Here is an 18,630-nt window from a genome sequence, read left to right on the forward strand (position 1 = left end):
ACGAAAGGACTTGCATTTCTATCGTGCCTTTCACGGTCTCAGGACGTCCCGAAGTGCTTTGCAGCCAGTAAAGTACTTTTAGAAGTGCTGTCGCTGTTGTAGGAAATGCAGCAGCCAATTTCTGGAGAGCAAGGTCCCACAAACAGCAAGGCGATAATGACTGGGTAATGTGGTTTTTTTAAACTAATGTTGGTTGAGGAATCAATATTGGCCAGGACACTGGGATAAACTTCCCTAGGGGGGGAGGAGGGCAGGGGAGGGGGGGCCGAGTAATATTAAAATTGTATTTCTCCGTGTCACACTATCTAGCCCGCTCGATGTCTTGCAACAGCTTCAGCCAAAGTTGGTCCCAATCATTTGCCCAAGCTGCACTGAATCCAACGTGGGAGAGCATTTCTCAACCAACTCCCCATGATTTCTCCCTTCTGCATAACTAATGATATGGGCGGGGCATCATTGGCTTCAATTCTCATTCCTCCACTCCGACACTCAGTCAACCCCCTCAGAGTTATTCACTCCTGAATCCCCGTCACGAGAGTGTTCACACTCCCAGACTTCCCTCTGTGCCAATCGCTGGAGGTCCGGGGCTCTTTTAACCCCTCCCCCGCCCCCTTTCCAATTACTGCTGGAGACGCAACTGCGATTGGGACCTCAACATCTGGGGACAATGAAGGAGGAGATCAGTCATTCATAGAAATTTGCAGCACAGAAGGAGGCCATTTTGGTCCAGCGTGTCCGCGCCAGCCGACAAAGAGCTATCCAGCTTAATCCCACTTTCCAGCTCTAGGTCCGTAGTCCTGTAGGTTACGGCACCTTTTAAATGTGGCGAGGGTTTCTGCCTCTAGCACGCTTTCAGGCAGTGAGTTCCAGACCCCCGCCACCCTCTGGGTGAAGAAATTACCCCTCAAAACCCCTCTAAACCTCCTAATTATTTTAAATCTATGCCCGTTGGTTGTTGACCCCTCTGCTAAGGGAAATAAGGTGGTTCCCACCCACCTGTCCCTCCAACCATCATCTGCCCCACCTGTGACAGAGACTGTAGATCCCGCATTGGTCTCATCAGTCACCTTAGAACTCATTAATATGGAAGCAAGTCATCCTTGATTCCAGGAAACTGCCTAAGAAGGTAGGGAACCAGGTCCTTCCTATCCACTCTATCGAGGCTCCTCATGATTTTATACACCTCAATTAAATCTCCCCTCAGCCTCCTCTGTTCCAAAGAAAACAAACCCAGCCTATCCACTCTTTCCTCATATCCTAAATTCTCCAGTCCAGGCAACATCCTCGTAAATCTCCTCTGTACCCTCACTAGTGCAATCCCATCTTTCCTGTAACGTGGCGATCAGAACTGCTCAGGACAAACGCACCAACATTAGCGTCCTCGACCAGGCCAACATCCCCAGCATTGAAGCACTGACCACACTTGATCAGCTCCGCTGGGTAGATCACATTGTCCGCATGCCAGACTCCTACACGGCAAACGAGCCAAAGATGGGCAGAGGAAACGTTACAAGGACACCCTCAAAGCCTCCCTGATAAAGTGCAACCGACACCTGGGTGTCCCTGGCCAAAGACCTCCCCAAGTGGAGGAAGTGTGTCCGAGAGGGCGCTGAGCACCTCGAGTCTCATCGCCGACAGCATGCAGAAATCAAGCGCAAGCAGCGGAAAGAACGTGCGGCAAACCAGTCCCACCCACCCTTTCCCTCAACAACTATCTGTCCCACCTGTGACAGTGACTGTGGTTCTTGTATTGGACTGTTCAGCCACCTAAGAACTTATTTTAAGAGGGACTGCCTATGATGATGATGATGATGATGATGATCATCATCATCATCATCAACATCGCCAGAGGCCCAAGACTTTAAAACCCCCCAGTCCGTTCTCTTGATGTGCGTGACATTGGGATTTTAAATATCACGGCGGCCAAACACAATCCATAGCAGAGACGGGAGATAAGCAGGAGCTCATTCAGCGCAAGACACGGAAACACGGCCAGAAAAGTTGGGGTGCCCCACACACAAAAAAAAAAATGGCTCTCCCCTCACCAATGTTCTCTCCTCCTCGGGTAAGGTTCCACAGGCAACAGGCTACCATCCTTTAACTTCACCCCAAATTGTTGTCTAATTTAAATCGTTTGTGAGCCCCCCCACAACAGCGAGGGACAGCAGGCTTCTCTCCCATGGGGTACATTATGGCCAAAACACCCGAAATCTGCATGCTCTCTCCAGCAGAAGTTATGATTTGACATATGAACGCTGGTTCATTTTTCCCCACCACTCTAATTCAGGGTTACTTAGGGAAACTTTTGTGCCTCTACAATCAAACTGGCTGAGATCACCATAACTGAGCACAGACTAGGCAATCATAGAATCTTACAGCACCGAAGGAAGCCATGTGCCTGCTCTTTAAAAGAGCGATCCAATTAGTCCCACTCATCCCTCCACCCCCGCGCCCCCCCCCCCCATAGCCCTGCAAATTTTTTCCTATTCATGTATATATATCCAATTCCCTTTTGAAAGTTACTATTAAATCTGCTCCCACCGCCCTTTCAGGCAGCGCATTCCAGATCACAACAACTCGCTGTGTTTAAAAACAATTCTCATTTCCACCCCCAAAAATGTTTTTGCCAATTATCTGTGTCCCCTGGTTACCAACTCTCCTACCAGTAGAAACACTTTTGAATATCTCTATTAAATCTCCTCTTAACTTTCTCTGCTCTCAGGAAAGCAATCCCAGCATCTCTCCTCATCCCCAGTACCATTCTGGTAACTGCTACACCCTCCCCGAGGCCTCTCTAAACTAAAGACTTGTCTGGGCCAGACCTGGAACCAGGTAACACTCTTACCTGGCTGTGTTGCACCAAAAACTTTCCCCAGTAATCCAAACTACACTTTTAATTACAATTACACAATTAGTGACCCCCTCACAGGCTGTTTAGCAGGGGGGGAGAAACACTTTCTTTCCTATAACCGGTCATTCTTACCCTCCCCCGCCCCCCCGCAAAAAATACAATCTTAAAGCAGACTGTAAACACCTCCTAAAATAATAAAACAGCAATGCATACCAACTTGAGAGAAATCAACATTAATAGCTCAATATTTGGTATTATAATACGCAATAAGGAATTGCTATATGGCATAACATTTAAACAAGCAAGCAACATGGAGAGAATGCAGCAGGATTAAAATATTTACGTGCTAAATGTTACAACAAATTCGCAAAGAGCTTTATATAAAAATTAATCATTGCAGAGCTAAATGTTGCAATACAGTCGCAAAAATAAATTTTATATAAAAAAATGATTGCAAAGAACTAAATGTTGCAATAAATTTGCAAATATAAATATAAATGATTGCAAAGAGCTAAATCCCTTGTCTCTGCAACACACACATTTGCAGGAAGTTGCAAGTCTCCACAGATTTGATACTTGCCCCCACCCCCTCCCCCAGCTCTGCTGTTAGAAATTTATTTTTTGTTTTGCTCTGCAGCTGAAGTGCTCCCTCCCACACACAAAAAAAAGTTTTGTTTCTTGCAAGTTTTGTGGGGTAAAGTTGCTGATTTTGCCCACCCAGTGAAAGGCGACTCCGCGAAGCCCAGGGCGCCGCCATCTTGGAAGCTAGGGAAACAACGAGCAGGGAGTGAAGAGCGACGCCACACTGCGGACCACAGCGCCCCCTGCAGCCCTGGAGGACCACATTGCTGCTGCTCCCAGCTATCTGGTTGAACAATGTGCAATTAGGAGCAGGAGGAGGCTATTCAGCCCCTCGAGCCTGTTCTACCATTAAATAAGATCATGGCTGATCTGCCCATATCCCATAATACTTTGCTTAACAATGGTGCGAATTCATGACCTCATTTAAGAACATAAGAAATAGGAGCAGGAGTAGGTCATTCGGCCCCTCGAGCCTGCTCCGCCATTCAATAAGATCATGGCTGGTCTGACAGACCAACACCTAGCTCTGTTAAGCCCGTGTGGTGGCTGCTGTGCAACGGCCACCACACAGTAAAAAAAAATCCACGCACAGGCATCTTCCATCTTTCAAGTTGTAGTTCGGGATCTGGAATATTAGGTCCTTCATTGAAACACCTGTGAACTCATTCCTTTTTGTCATGAAAGCAAGTCATCCTTGTTTCGAGGGACTACCTATGATGATGATGGCTGATCTGATCATCATCATCATAGGACTCAGCTCCACTTCCCTGCCTGCTCCCCTTAACCCTTGACTCCCTTATCGCTCAAAAATCTGTGTATCTCTGCCTTAAATATATTCAATGACCCAGCCTCCACAGCTCTCTGGGGAAGAGAATTCCATAGATTTACCATCCTCTGAGATAAAAAATTTCTCATTTCAGTTTTTCTTATCTGGATTTCTCTTATCTGAAAGGAAGAGAGCATGCCAGGAGATCTCAGAGACGCTGTAATCATGACCATCTTCAGGAAAGGTGACAAGTCGAACTGCGATAACTATAGAGGAATCTCCCTGCTGTTGACCACCAGGAAAGTTGTTATGTATGTAAACCTGTAATTACCATGTCTCACCACCAGAGGGCGTATCCCCTGGAGTCCCAAGGGATCCCACAATTCCTTGGGAGCACCAGTATATAAGGAGCCCAACAGGCTGGAGAGGCACTCTGAAATCTGCAATAAAGGATTATGGTCACACTTACTTTGAGCTTGCAGTATTGAATCTGGCTCTATTCAAGACATAACAACTGGCGATGCGATATAGATGATGAGCCCCAGTGCAACAATGCAGAGAACTGTGTGCATCCTGGAGAAATTTTCAGAGGGAGATGATTGGGAAACCTTCGTGGAGTGACTTGACCAATACTTCGTGGTCAACGAGCTGGAAGGAGAAGGGAACGCTGCCAAACGAAGGGCGATCCTCCTCACCGTTTGCGGGGCACCAACATATGGCCTCATGAAAAACCTGCTCGCTCCAGCAAAACCACAGACAAGTTGTACGATGAGTTGCGCGCACTGGTCCGGGAGCACCGAAGGAAAGCGTTCTGATGGCGAGGTTTCGGTTCTACACGTACAAAAAGTCTGAAGGCCAGGAAGTGGCGACTACGTTGCCGAACTAAGGTGCCTTGCAGGATATTGTGAATTTGAAGGACACTTGCTCAGGGACTTCTTTGTACTTGGCATTGGCCATGAAGTAATACTTTGCAAACTTTTGACTGTAGAGACCCCAACCTTGAGTAAAGCCATAGCGATAGCCCAGGTGTTTATCTCCACCAGTGACAATACCAAACAGATTTCCCAGCACACTAGTGCTGCTGCAAATACTGTGAACAAAGTAACATTGTTTTTGAATCGAAAAGTACATAGCAGGACTTACACGCCTATAGCTGCACGTCCGCAGATGACTCCGAGTCCGCCATCAAGGGTGGTGAATGCAATGCAATTAACACCTTGTTGGTGCTGTGAAGGTGATCATCGATTCCATTCATGCTGCTTCAAAGGATACGTTTGCAAGGGCAGTGGAACAATGGGACACCTCCAACATATGTGTAGGTGAGCTGCAAACCCTGCTAATCCTGCAAACCACCATGTTGCAGAGGAGGACAGATCCACGGTGGATCATGACGAACCAGAGCCTCAGACCGAGGAGGCAGAGGTATATGGGGTGCACACATTTACCACAAAGTGTCCCCTGATAATGCTGAAGGTTGAATTAAATAGACTCCCGGTGGCCATGGAGCTGGACACGGGCGCAAGACAGTCCGTAATAAGTTGTGGTGCAACAAGGCTTCAAGGCCAGTCCTGACTCCCATTCGTACCGAACTTAGAACGTACACAAAGGAACTGATTCCCATAATTGGCAGTGCTACTGTAAATGTCTCTGACGATGGAGCGGTGCTAGATTTACCACTCTGGGTGGTACCGGGCGATGGCCCAATGCTGTTCGGCAGGAACTGGCTGGGAAAGATACGCTGGAACTGGGACGACATCCGAGCGCTTTCGTCCGTCGACGAAACCTCGTGCACCCAGGTCCTAAGCAAGTTCCCCGCGCTGTTGGAACCAGGCATCGGGAAGTTCCATGGAGCAAAAGTGCAGATCCATTTGATTCCGGGGGCGCAACCCATCCATCACAAGGTGAGAGCGGTACCTTACACGATGAGAGAGAGGGTGGCGATCGAGCTGGACAGGCTGCAATGAGAGCGCATTATTTCGCCGATCGAATTCAATGAGTGGGTCAGTCTGATTGTTCTAGTCCTCAAAGGAGACGGCACCGTCAGAATCTGTGGTGATTACAAAGTAACTATCAATCGTTTCTCAGTGCAGGATCAATACCTGCTACAAAGGAAGATGACCTATTTGCGACGCTGGTAGGAGGGAAAACGTTCACGAAGCTGGACTTAACCTCAGCCTACATGACGCAGGAGCTGGAGGAATCCTCGCAAAGCCTCACCTGCATCAACACACACAAAGGTCTTTTCGTTTGGGATTCGATCAGCCGCGGTGATATTCCAGAGGAACATGAAAAGCTTGCTGAAGTCAGTCCCGTGCACCATCGTCTTCCAGGACAACGTCTTCATTACAGTCGGGACACTCGAGCACCTGCAGAACCTGGAGGGGGTTCTTAATCGGCTTAGAAACATAGAAAATAGGTGCAGGAATTGGCCATTTGGCCCTTCGAGCCTGCACTACTATTCAATAAGATCATGGCTGATCATTCACCTCAGTACCCCTTTCCTGCTTTCTCTCCATAACCCTTGATCCCTTTAGCCGTAAGAGCCATATTTAACTCCCTCTTGAATATATCCAACGAACTGCCATCAACAACTCTCTGCGGTAGAGAATTCCACAGGCCAGCAACTCTGAGTGAAGAAGTTTCTCCTCATCTCAGTCCGAAATGACTTACCCCTTATCCTTAGACTGTGACCCCTGGTTCTGGACTTCCCCAACATTGGGAACATTCTTCCTGTATCTAACCTGTCCAATCCCGTCAGAATTTTATGTTTCTGAGATCCCCTCTCATTCATCTAAACTCCAGTGAATACAGGCCCAGTCGATCCAGTCTCCTCATATGTCAGTCCTGCCATCCCAGGAATCAGCCTGGTGAACCTTCGCTGCACTCCCTCAATAGCAAGAACGTCCTTCCTCGTATTAGGAGACCAAAACTGCACACAATATTCCAGGTGAGGCCTCACCAAGGCCCTGTACAACTGCAGTAAGACCTCTCTGCTCAAATCCCCTAGCTATGAAGGCCAACATGCCATTTGCCTTTTTCAGCGACTGTTGCACCTGCATGCCAACCTTCAATGACTGATGTACCATGACACCCAGGTCTCGTTGCACCTCCCCTTTTCCTAATCTGACGCCATTCAGATAATAATCTGCCTTCATGTTTTTGCCACCAAAGTGGATAACCTCACATTTATCCACATTATACTGCATCTGCCATGCATTTGCCCACTCACCTAACCTGTCCAAGTCACCCTGCAGGGTGATGGGCCAGGGACTCCCAGGTGTCAGTGGGGATGTTGCACTTTATCAGGGAGGCTTTGAGGGTGCTCTTGTAGCATCCTTCTCACAGCTCACACCACCACCCCAGCTTAGTGTCATCTGCAAATTTGGAGCTATTACACACAATTCCTTCATCTAAATCATTGATGTATATTGTAAATAGCTGGGGTCCCAGCACTGAGCCCTGCGGCACCCCACTAGTCACTGCCTGCCATTCGGAAAAGGACCCATTTATCCCGATTCTCTGCTTCCTGTCTGCCAACCAGTTCTCTATCCACGTCAATAATTACCCCCAATACCATGTGCTTTAATTTTGAACACCAATCTCTTGTCATCATCATAGGCAGTCCCTCAGAATTGAGGAAGACTCGCTTCCACTCCTGAAGTGAGTTCTTTGGTGGCTGAACAGTCCAATGTGGGAACCACAGTCACTGTCACAGGTGGGACAGATAGTCATTGAGGGAAGGGGTGGGACAGGTTTGCCGCACGCTCTTTCCGCTGTCTGTGCTTGATTTCTGCATGCTCTCGGCGTTGAAACTCGAGATGCTCAGCGCCCTCTCTGATGCACTTCTTCCACTTGGGGCAATCTTGTGCCAGGGACTCCCAGGTGTCAGTGGGGATGTTGCACTTTATCAGGGAGGCTTTGAGGGTGCTCTTGTAGTGTTCCCGCTTCCCACCATTGGCTCGTTTGCCATGAAGGAGCTCCGAGTAGAGCAATTGCTTTGGGAGTCTTGTGTCTGACATGAGGACGATATGGCCTGCCCAGCGGAGCTGATCGAGTGTAGTCAGTGCTTCAATGCTGGGGATGTTAGCCTGGATGAGGACGCTGATGTTGGTGCGCCTGTCCTCCCAGGGGATTTGTAGGATCTTGCAGAGACATCGTTGGTGGTATTTCTCCAGCAACTTGAGGTGTTTACTGTATGTGGTCCATGTCTCTGAGCCATACAGGAGGGCAGGTATTACTACAGCCCTGTAGACAATGAGCTTGGTGACAGTTTGAAGGACCTGGTCTTCAAACACTTTTTTTTTCTCAGGCGACCGAAGGCTGCACTGGCGCACTGGAGGCGGTGTTGGATCTCGTTGTCGATACCTGCTCTTGTTGATAGGAGGCTCCCGAGATATGGGAAGTGGTCCACGGTGTCCAGGGTCGCGCCTTGGATCGTGATGACTGGGGGCAGTGCTGTGCCATGAGGAGAGGTTGGTGGAGGACCTTTGTCTCATGGATGTTTAGCGTAAGGCCCATGCTTTCGTACGCCTCAGTAAATACGTCAACTATGTCCTGGAGTTCAGCCTCTGTATGTGCGCAGACGCAGACGTCGTCCGCGTACTGTAGCTCGATGACAGAGGTTGGAGTGGTCTTGGATCTGGCCTGGAGACGGCGCAGGTTGAACAGGTTCCCACTGGTTCTGTAGTTAAGTTCCACTCCAGCGGGGAGCTTGTTGACTGTGAGGTGGAGCATTGCGGCGAGAAAGATTGAGAAGAGGGTTGGGGCGATGACGCAACCCTGTTTGACCCCGGTCGGGACGTGGATTGGGTCTGTGATGAATCTGTTGGTAAGGATCACGGCCTGCATGTCGTCATGGAGCAGGCAGAGGATGGTGACGAACTTTTGGGGGGCATCCGAAACGGAGGAGGACACTCCATAGACTCTCTCGGTTGACAGTGTCAAAGGTATTGTAAGGTCGAAGGTCATGTATAAGGGCTGGCGCTGTTCTCTGCATTTTTCCTGTCGCTGTCGAGCTGCAAAAATCATGTCCGTTGTGCCCACTGTGACTCTGGGAGGAGCTCCTCGGCCACGGGAAGAAGACTGTTGAGGAGGACTCTAGCGTTGACTTTCCCAGTGGCTGATAGCAGGGAGATTCCTCTATAGTTGCCGCAGTCAGACTTGTCCCCTTTTTTAAAGATGGTCACGATTACTGCATCTCTGAGATCCCCCGGCATGCTGTCCTCCCTCCAGATGAGGTCATGTATTCGTGCCAGCAATGCCTCTCCGCCATACTTCAATGCCTCAACAGGGATTCCGTCCGCACCCGTAGCCTTGTTGTTTTTGAGCTGTCTTATGGCTTTTTCTACCTCATGCAGGGACCTTTTCAAAAGCCTTTTAAAAGTCCAAATACACCACATCCACTGGTTCTCCCTTGTCCACTCTACTAGAATTTTTTGAGGATGTAACTAGAAGATTTGTTAAGCATGATTTCCCTTTCATAAATGCATACTGACTTGGACCGATCCTGTCACTACTTTTCAAATCGTGTGGGGCTCAGGCTAAAACGCTCGAAGTGCGTTTTCCTGGCGCCTGAAGTGGAGTTCTTGGGGCGAAGAATCACGGCGGACGGCATCAGGCCCATCGAGTCGAAGACTGAGGCAATCAAAAACGTAGCAAGACCACAGAATGTGACGGAGCTGCGGTCGTTTCTAGGACTCCTGAACTACTTTGGTAACTTCTTACTGGGTCTTAGCACATTGTTAGAAACCCTGCACTCTTTACTGCGTAAAGGAGATGAATGGGTATGGGGTAAAAGCCAAGAAAATGCCCTTGAGAAAGCTAGGAAGCTGTTATGTTCAAACAAATTGCTTGTGTTGTACGATCCATGTAAACGTTTGGTACTCACATGTGATGTATCGTCATACGGGTTCGGGTGTGTATTGCAACAAGCTAATGAATTTGGGAAATTGCAACCGGTTGCTTATGCATCCAGAGGTATGTCTAAGGCCGAGAAGGCCTACAGCATGATTGAAAAAGAAGCGTTAGCGTGTATTTACGGGGTAAAGAAAATGCATCAATATCTGTTCGGGCTGAAATTTAAATTGGAAACCGACCATAAGCCGCTTATATCCCTCTTTTCTGAAAATAAGGGGATAAATACGAATGCATCGGCCCGCATCCTGAGATGGGCGCTCACGTTGTCCGCATACAACTATGCCATCTGCCACAGGCCAGGCATAGAAAACTCTGCCGATGCTCTCAGTAGGCTGCCATTGCCCACCACCGGGGTGGAGATGACACAGCCCGCAGATCCAGTTATGGTAATGGAAGCATTCGAGAGTGAGCAATCACCTGTTACCGCCCGACAGATTAGAACCTGGATGAGCCAGGATCCCTTGTCCCTCGTAAAAAAAAACTGTGTGCTCCACGGGAGTTGGTCTAGTTTCCCGTTAGAGATGCAGGAAGAAATAAAGCCGCACCAGCGGCTTTAAGATGAAATGTCTACACAGGCTGACTGTCTCCTATGGGATAATCAGGTAGTTGTGCCAAAAAAGGGCAGGGACACTTTCATTAGTGATCTCCACAGTACCCACCCAGGCATTGTAATGATGAAAGCGATAGCCAGATCCTATGTGTGGTGGCCTGGTATCGATGCAGAGTTAGAGTCCTCTGTGCACAAATGTAATACATGTTCACAGTTAAACAATGCACCCAGGGAGGCGCCACTAAGTCTATGGTCCTGACTCTCCAAACCATGGTCTAGGGTTCATGTCGCCTATGCAGGCCCATTCTTGGGAAAATGTTTTTAGTGGTTGTAGATGCGTACTCCAAGTGGATTGAATGTGTGATAATGTCGGCAAGCACGTCTGCTGCCACCATTGAAAGCCTACGGGCCATGTTTGCCACGCACGGCCTGCCTAACGTCCTTCTAAGTGACAATGGGCTGTGCTTTACCAGTGCCGAGTTCAAGGAATTCATGACCTTGCAATGGGGTCAAACATGTCACAACTGCCCCGTTTAAGCCAGCATCCAATGGTCAGGCAGAACGAGCAGTTCAAACAGTCAAGCAGAGCTTGAAAAGGGTAGCTGAAGGCTCACTGCAGACTCACTTATCCCGAGTCCTGCTTAGTTACCGCACAAGACCCCACTCGCTCACCGGGGTTCCTCCCGCTGAACTGCTCATGAAAAGGGCACTTAAGACAAAACTCTTGTTAGTTCACCCTGATCTATACGAACAGGTAGAGAGCAGGCCGCTTCAACAGAATACATATCATGATCGCGCAACTGTCACGCGAAATTGAAGTAAATGATCCTGTATTTGTGTTGAACTATGGACAAGGTCCCAAGTGGATTGCTGGCACTGTTTTGGCCAAAGAGGGGAGTAGGGTGTTTGTGGTCAAACTCGCAAATGGACTCACCTGCAGAAAACACTTGAACCAAACCAAACTCAGATATACGGATTATCCAGAACAACCCACAATAGACTCTACCTTTTTTGACCCTCCAACACACACACACACACAAGTGGCAACCGACCCAGCGGTTGACCACGAAGCAGAACCCATCACTCCCGGCAGTCCAGGAAGGCCAGCTGCACAGCAGCCCAGTGAAGGCCCAACAAAGGACACCATCACCAGCATTTGTACTGAGACGATCAACCAGGGAAAGGAAGGCTCCAGATCGACTCACATTGTAAATAGTTACACTATTGACTTGGGCGGGGTGGGGAGGAACGTTGTTATGTATGTAAACCTGTAATTACCATGTCTAACCACTACAGGGATTATCCCCTGGAGTCCTAAGGGATCCCACAATCCCTTGGGATCACCTGCATATAAGGAGGCCTCACAGGCTGGAGAGGCACTCTGAGATCTGCAATAAAGGACTATGGTCACACTTACTTTGAGCTTGCAGTATCTAATCTGACTCTTTATTCAAGACATAACAAAAGTCATCGCAAGAATCCTCCTGAATCGCCTTCACCCTGTGGCTGAAGAACTCCTCCCTGAGTCGCAATGCGGATTCCGCCCATTAAGGGGCACAACAGACATGATCTTCACCGCGCGGCAAATACAAGAGAAATGCAGGGAACAGAACCAACCTCTGTACATGGCCGCCTTCGATCTCACACAAGCCTTGAACACTGTCAACCTATGGAATGTCCTCCTCAGATTCGGCTGCCCTCAAAAGTTTGTCACTATCCTCCGCCTGCTCCACAATGACATGCAAGCCGTGATCCTGACCAACGGATCCACCACAGACCCAATCCACGTCCAGACCGGGGTCAAGCAAGGCTGTATCATCACACCAATGCTCTTCTCTATCTTCCTTACTGCAATGCTACATCACACCCTCGGCAAGCTCCCCCCTAGAGTAGAGCTAAATTACAGAACAAACTGGAATCTGTTCAACCTCCATCGCTACAGGTCAGATTCAAGGTGGTCCCATCCTCCATCATCAAACTACAGTACGCAGATGATGCTTGCGTCTGCGCACACTCAGAAACCAAACTCCAAGCCATCGTCAACACCTTCACCGAGGCATACGAGAGCATAGGCCTTACACGAAACATCTATAAGACAAAGGTCCTCCACCAACCTGATCCCACCACACAGCGCTGCCCCCGCCCCCACCAGTCATCAAAATCTACGGCTCGGCCTTGGACAACGTGGACTATTTTCTGTAGTGTATGGAGAAAGAGTCAGACTGAACACTGTGAGCTCAAGTGTGACCTTAGTCTTTTATTGCAGGTCTCCAGCGTGCCTCCAACCTGTGAAGCCTTCTTAAATACCTGTGCTCCCAAGGAATTATGGGATCCCTTGGGACTCCAGGGAATGAGCCCTCTGGTGGCTGTACAGAGTAAATACAAGTCCACATATAACATTTTCCATACCTCGGGAGTCTACTGTCAACAAGGGCAGACATCAATGGCAAGGTCCAACACCACCTCCAGTGTGCCAGTGCAGCCTTCAGTCGCCTGATGAGAGTGTTTGAAGACCAGGACCTCAAACCTGGCACCAAGCTCATGGCCTACAGAACAGTGGTGATAGCCGCCCTCCTATAGGGCTGAGACGTGGACTATGTACAGCAGGCACCTCAAAGCGCTGGAGAAGTACCACCAACGCTGCCTCCACAAGATCCTGAAAATCTATTGGCAGGATAGGCACACCAACGTTAGTGTTCTCGCTCAGGCCAACATCCCCAGCATCGAAGCATTGACCATGCTCGATCAGCTCTGCTGGATGGGCCACATCGTCTGCATGCCTGACACGAGACTCCCAAAACAAGCGCTCTACATCAGCGCTCCGACACGGCAAGCGAGCCCCAGGTAGGCAGAGGAAATGCTTCAAGGTCACCCTCAAAGACTCCTTGAAAAAAATTTAACATCCCCACCAATAGCTAGGAATCCCTGGCCTAAGACCACCCAAAGTGGAGGAAAAGCATCTGGGAAGGTGCTGAATACCTCGAGTCTCTTCACCAAGAGCAAGCTGAAGCCAGGCGTCGACAGCGGAAGGAGCGCACGGCATCTCAGGCACCTCACACACCTGTTCCTTCAACCACCACCTGCCTCATCTGTGACAGAGACTGTAGGTCCCACATCAGCCTCCCCTTGGCATTCAATTAAATTACTATCATGTATCTCACATTACTGTATATGGCTGTATATTACCATGCTATACATGAATGTAACTGGATATGACCTGTAACAATAAGCATACCTTACCACCAGGGGTGCACTTGCAGGAGACACTCCATACCTGTCCCACTGAGGTATATAAAGGGAGGTCTCGGGCAAGTGCAGCACTGGAGAGCTGGAATTAAAGGTGCAGGTCCTGAGTGACCTTGACTTCAGCATGTGTCTCATGTAAATCAGTACATTAAAGTCAGGACTTAACAGTGGCGATGAGTTACGGGATCACAGAATCCACAGAATGGCTACCAACAGCTCAGATGAGAAATACAATGCTGGAGACAATTGGGATGACTTTATAGAAAGGCTCCAGCAAAGCTTTGTGACCAAAGACTGGCTGGGCGACGATAAGGCAGACAAGAGAAGAGCCCATCTCTTGACCAGCTGTGGCTTGAAAACATACGCTTTAATGAAAGACCTGCTGGCACCCGAGAAACCAACAAACAAGTCGTTTGAGGAGTTGAGCACACTGGTGAGAGACCACCTGAAGCCAGCGAGCAGCCTACACATGGCCAGACACAGGTTCTACAACTACAGATGCTGTGTGGGCCAAAGCATGCCTGACTTTGTGGCGGAACTTCGGAGGCTGGTTAGTTCATGTGAGTTCCCCGATGAACTAAGGAGAGAAGTACTGAGAGACTTTTTTATTGAAGGAATAGGCCACGCAGGCATATTCCGAAAGCTTATAAGAGACTAAGAACTTGACTCTCGAGGCAGCAGCACTGGTCGCACAGACGTTCTTGGCAGGCGAAGGAGAAACGAGACTGATCTATACTTCGGGTACGACAACCAACGAGGTATCGGAACAAGGGGTTCACATTGTGAAACAAACCGCTACCCCACACACAGACAAAGGCAGGACAGCAGGCCTTCAACAGCAGGCAGTGGTGCCAGAAGCCATCAAAATCAAGGGCCACATGAACGGCCAATCACACCTCATCAACCCACAATGCGAGCAATCAACAACAGATTGAGAGAAGTTCAAGGGAGATCATCCAGACGCAGGTCATCCTTTAGAAACAATGGAAACGGTCTGTGTTGGAGATGTGGGGGAAGGCACTTAACCAGGGTGTGTCGATTTCAGCATGCCGTTTGCAGAAACTGCAACTACACAGGGCATCTGGCTCGCATGTGCAGAAAAACAGTAGCTCGGCTGGTATATGAATCGGAAGGGTCGGATAGCGGACCAGAAGACGGTTGGAACAGTGCACGGGACACCGAGGTACAGCGGGTTAACACGATCAATGTCCACTGTTCTTACACCAAGACGCCTCCAATTATGATGAGGGTTCTACTCAACGGGATACCCGTCAACATGGAACTGGACACGGGAGCCAGTCAATCCCTCATGAGCTTCAACAATTTGAACAGCTGTGGCCGCCCAAAAGCAACAGACCAAAACTCACAAAGATCGACACCAAACTAAGGACCTATACTAAAGAAATTGTCCCAGTCCTTGGCAGCACCATGCTCTCAGTCACACACAAAGGGATGGTGAACCGACTTTCCCTGTGGATTGTCCCCGGGGATCTCCCAGCCCTGTTTGGGAGAAGCTGGCTAGCAGAACTTAATTGGAAATGGGATGATGTTCACGCCATGTCGTCAGAGGAACGGACCTCCTGCTCAACAGTTCTAAGCCGTTTTGAACATCTCTTTCAGCCAGGTGTGGGCACCTTCAAAGGGACTAAAGTTAGAATCTACATCACACAGAATGCCAGACCGGTCCATCACAAGGCTAGAGCTGTGCCTTCTGTGATGAGGGAAAAGATTGAAAACGAACTGGACCGGCTTCTGCGGGAAGGCATAATTTCTCCCATGGAATTCAGCGACTGGGCAAGCCCCATCGTCCCCGTCATGAAGCCTGATGGATCCATGCGAATCTGTGGGGATTACAAGTCTACCATAAACAGAGTCTCCCTACAGGACCAATACCCGCTGCCCAGAGCGGAGGACCTATTTGCCACGTTGGCTGGAGGAAAACTTTTCTCGCAACTTGACCTCACATCTGCGTATATGACGCAAGAACTGACCGAAGAGTCTAAGCTACTCACCACCATCAACACACATCGAGGCCTTTTTGTGTACAATCGATGCCCATTCGGCATCAGGTCGGCAGCTGCTATATTCCAGCGCAACATGGAAAGTCTGCTCAAGTCCATCCCGGGGACGGTTGTGTTTCAAGATAACATACACATCACGGGCAGGGACACCGACTCTCATCTCCGCAATCTTGAAGTACTAAGTCGATTGGATCGGGTATGCCTAAGAGTTAAGAAATCCAAGTATCTGTTTTTCACGCCTGAGGTTGAATTTTTGGGCAGAAGGATTGCCGCTGATGGAATCCGCCCAACCGAATCCCAAAACCGAAGCGATTCGCCTGGCACCCAGGAATGTCTCGGAACTACGCGCCTTTCTCGGGCTACTCAATTACTTTGAGAACTTTATGCAGAACTTGAGCACGCTGCTGGAGCCTCTCCACGTGCTACTCAGAAAGGGGTGCGATTGGTTTTGGGGGGATGCCCAAGAACGCGCCTTCAATAAGGCACGCAACCTTCTATGTTCCAAGAGTGTTTTAGCCTTTTTTGACCCAGGTAAAAAGTTAGTCCTTACGTGTGATGCGTCAGCGTACGGGGTCGGGTGCATTTTACAGCATGTCAATGATGTGGGTAAATTGCAGCCCGTTGCTTATGCCTCCAGGTCACTTTCGCGGGCGGAGCGCGGGTACGGTATGGTTGAGAAGGAGGCGCTCGCGTGCGTGTACGGTGTCAAAAAGATGCACCAATACATTTTTCGGGGCCAAGTTTGCGTTAGAAACTGACCACAAACCTCTCACGTCCCTACTATCTGAGTGCAAGGCAATCAACGCCAATGCCTCGGCGCGCATTCAGCGGCGGGCACTCATGCTGGCGGCTTACAACTACACGATAAGGCACAGACAACTGTACCGACGCGCTTAGCAGGCTACCCCTGGCGACCACAGAAGGGTCCGACGAACAGGACTGTGAGATGGTCATGGCAAGCAATGCTTTTGAATCCACAGGTTCACCCATGACGGCTCGCCAAATCAGAGCCTGGACGACCAGCGACCCCACGTTATCTATAGTAAAAAGATGCGTTTTAACCGGTGACTGGGCAGTGTCTCGCGATGCCTGCCCCGAGGAGGTCAAACCCTTCCATAGGCGCATGCATGAACTCTCACTACAGCAGACTGCCTGATGTGGGGCAGCCGAGTAGTTATGCCCTTACGAGGCAGGGAGGCGTTTGTCCGGGAGCTCCATCGCAAACACCCGGGGATTGTCCTTATGAAGGCCATAGCCAGATCTCATGTCTGGTGGCCTGGCATTGACGCGGACTTGGAGCTCTGCATCTGTCGGTGCACCATTTGTGCCCAACTCAGTAATGCCCCCAGGGCGGCCCCCCCTAAGCCCCTGGCCCACCAAACCGTGGTCGCGGGTGCATGTAGACTATGCGGGCCCATTCATGGGCAAAATGTTCCTCGTAGTCGTTGATGCATTTTCAAAATGGATCAAGTGCACCATTTTAAAGTCGAGCACCACCTCCACCACTGTGGGGAGCCTTCGAACCATATTTGCAACGCACGGCATTCCTGACATATTGGTCAGTGATAATGGTACATGCTTCACCAGCGCAGAATTTCACGATTTTATAGTTGACCACGGTATAAATCACGTTAAGACGGCACCTTTCAAGCCGGCCTCCAATGGCCAGGCGGAGCGAGCAGTGCAGATTATTAAACAAGGCATGCTCAGAATCCAAGGTCCCACGCTGCAGAGCCGCCTGTCGCGACTGCTGCTGGCATACCCGCGCAACTATTGATGAAACGAACCTTAAAGGCCAGGCTCTCGTTAATCCTCCCAGACATGCATGAAATTGTTGAGGCTAAGCGTCAAAAGCTAACTGAGTACCATGACCGAAATTCGAGGGGGAGGTGGAATGAGATAGGGGACAAAGTGTTTGTGCTAAACTATGGCCGGGGTCCCAAATAGCTTGCCGGGACAGTAACAGACAAAGAGGGAAACAGGCTACTGGTTGTACAAATGGACAATGGCCAAACCTGCTGGAGGCATGTAGACCAAGTAAAAAGTAGATTCACTGATAACACTGAAGAACCAGAGGCAGACTACAATGTGGAACTCACACCACACCTGGTGGACAGACAGGTGGAACAACCTGAGGAAAGGGCAGTCTCAACAGTCAGCCCAGGCGAGATACCAGTAATCACACTGAACAAAACAGACAGCCCAGGCGAGATACCAGCAATTACACCAAACGAAAAACAGGCACCAAGGCAAACAACTGAACCACAACTAAGACGCTCCACGTGAGAGCGCAGACCACCTGAGAGACTGAATCTATAAAGGCAATAAGACCTTGGGGGAGGGTGATGTCATGTATCTCACATTACTGTATATAACTATATCTTACCATGCTATACATGACTGTAACTGGATATGACCTGTAACAATAAGCATACCTTACCACCAGGGGTGCACTTGCAGGAGACACTCCATACCTGTCCCACTGTGGTATATAAAGGGAGGTCTCAGGCAAGTGTAACACTGGGAGAGCTGGAATTAAAGGTGCAGGTCCTGAGTGACCTTGACTTCAGCATGTGTCTCGTGTAAGTCAGTACATTAGAGTCAGGACTTAACAATTACCATCGTTGAATCCCCCACCATCAACATCCTGGGAGTCACAATTGACCAGAAACTTGACTGGACCAGCCACTTAAATACT

This window comes from Pristiophorus japonicus, chromosome 3 (genome assembly GCF_044704955.1).
Source record: "Pristiophorus japonicus isolate sPriJap1 chromosome 3, sPriJap1.hap1, whole genome shotgun sequence".
Classification (NCBI taxonomy): domain Eukaryota; kingdom Metazoa; phylum Chordata; class Chondrichthyes; family Pristiophoridae; genus Pristiophorus; species Pristiophorus japonicus.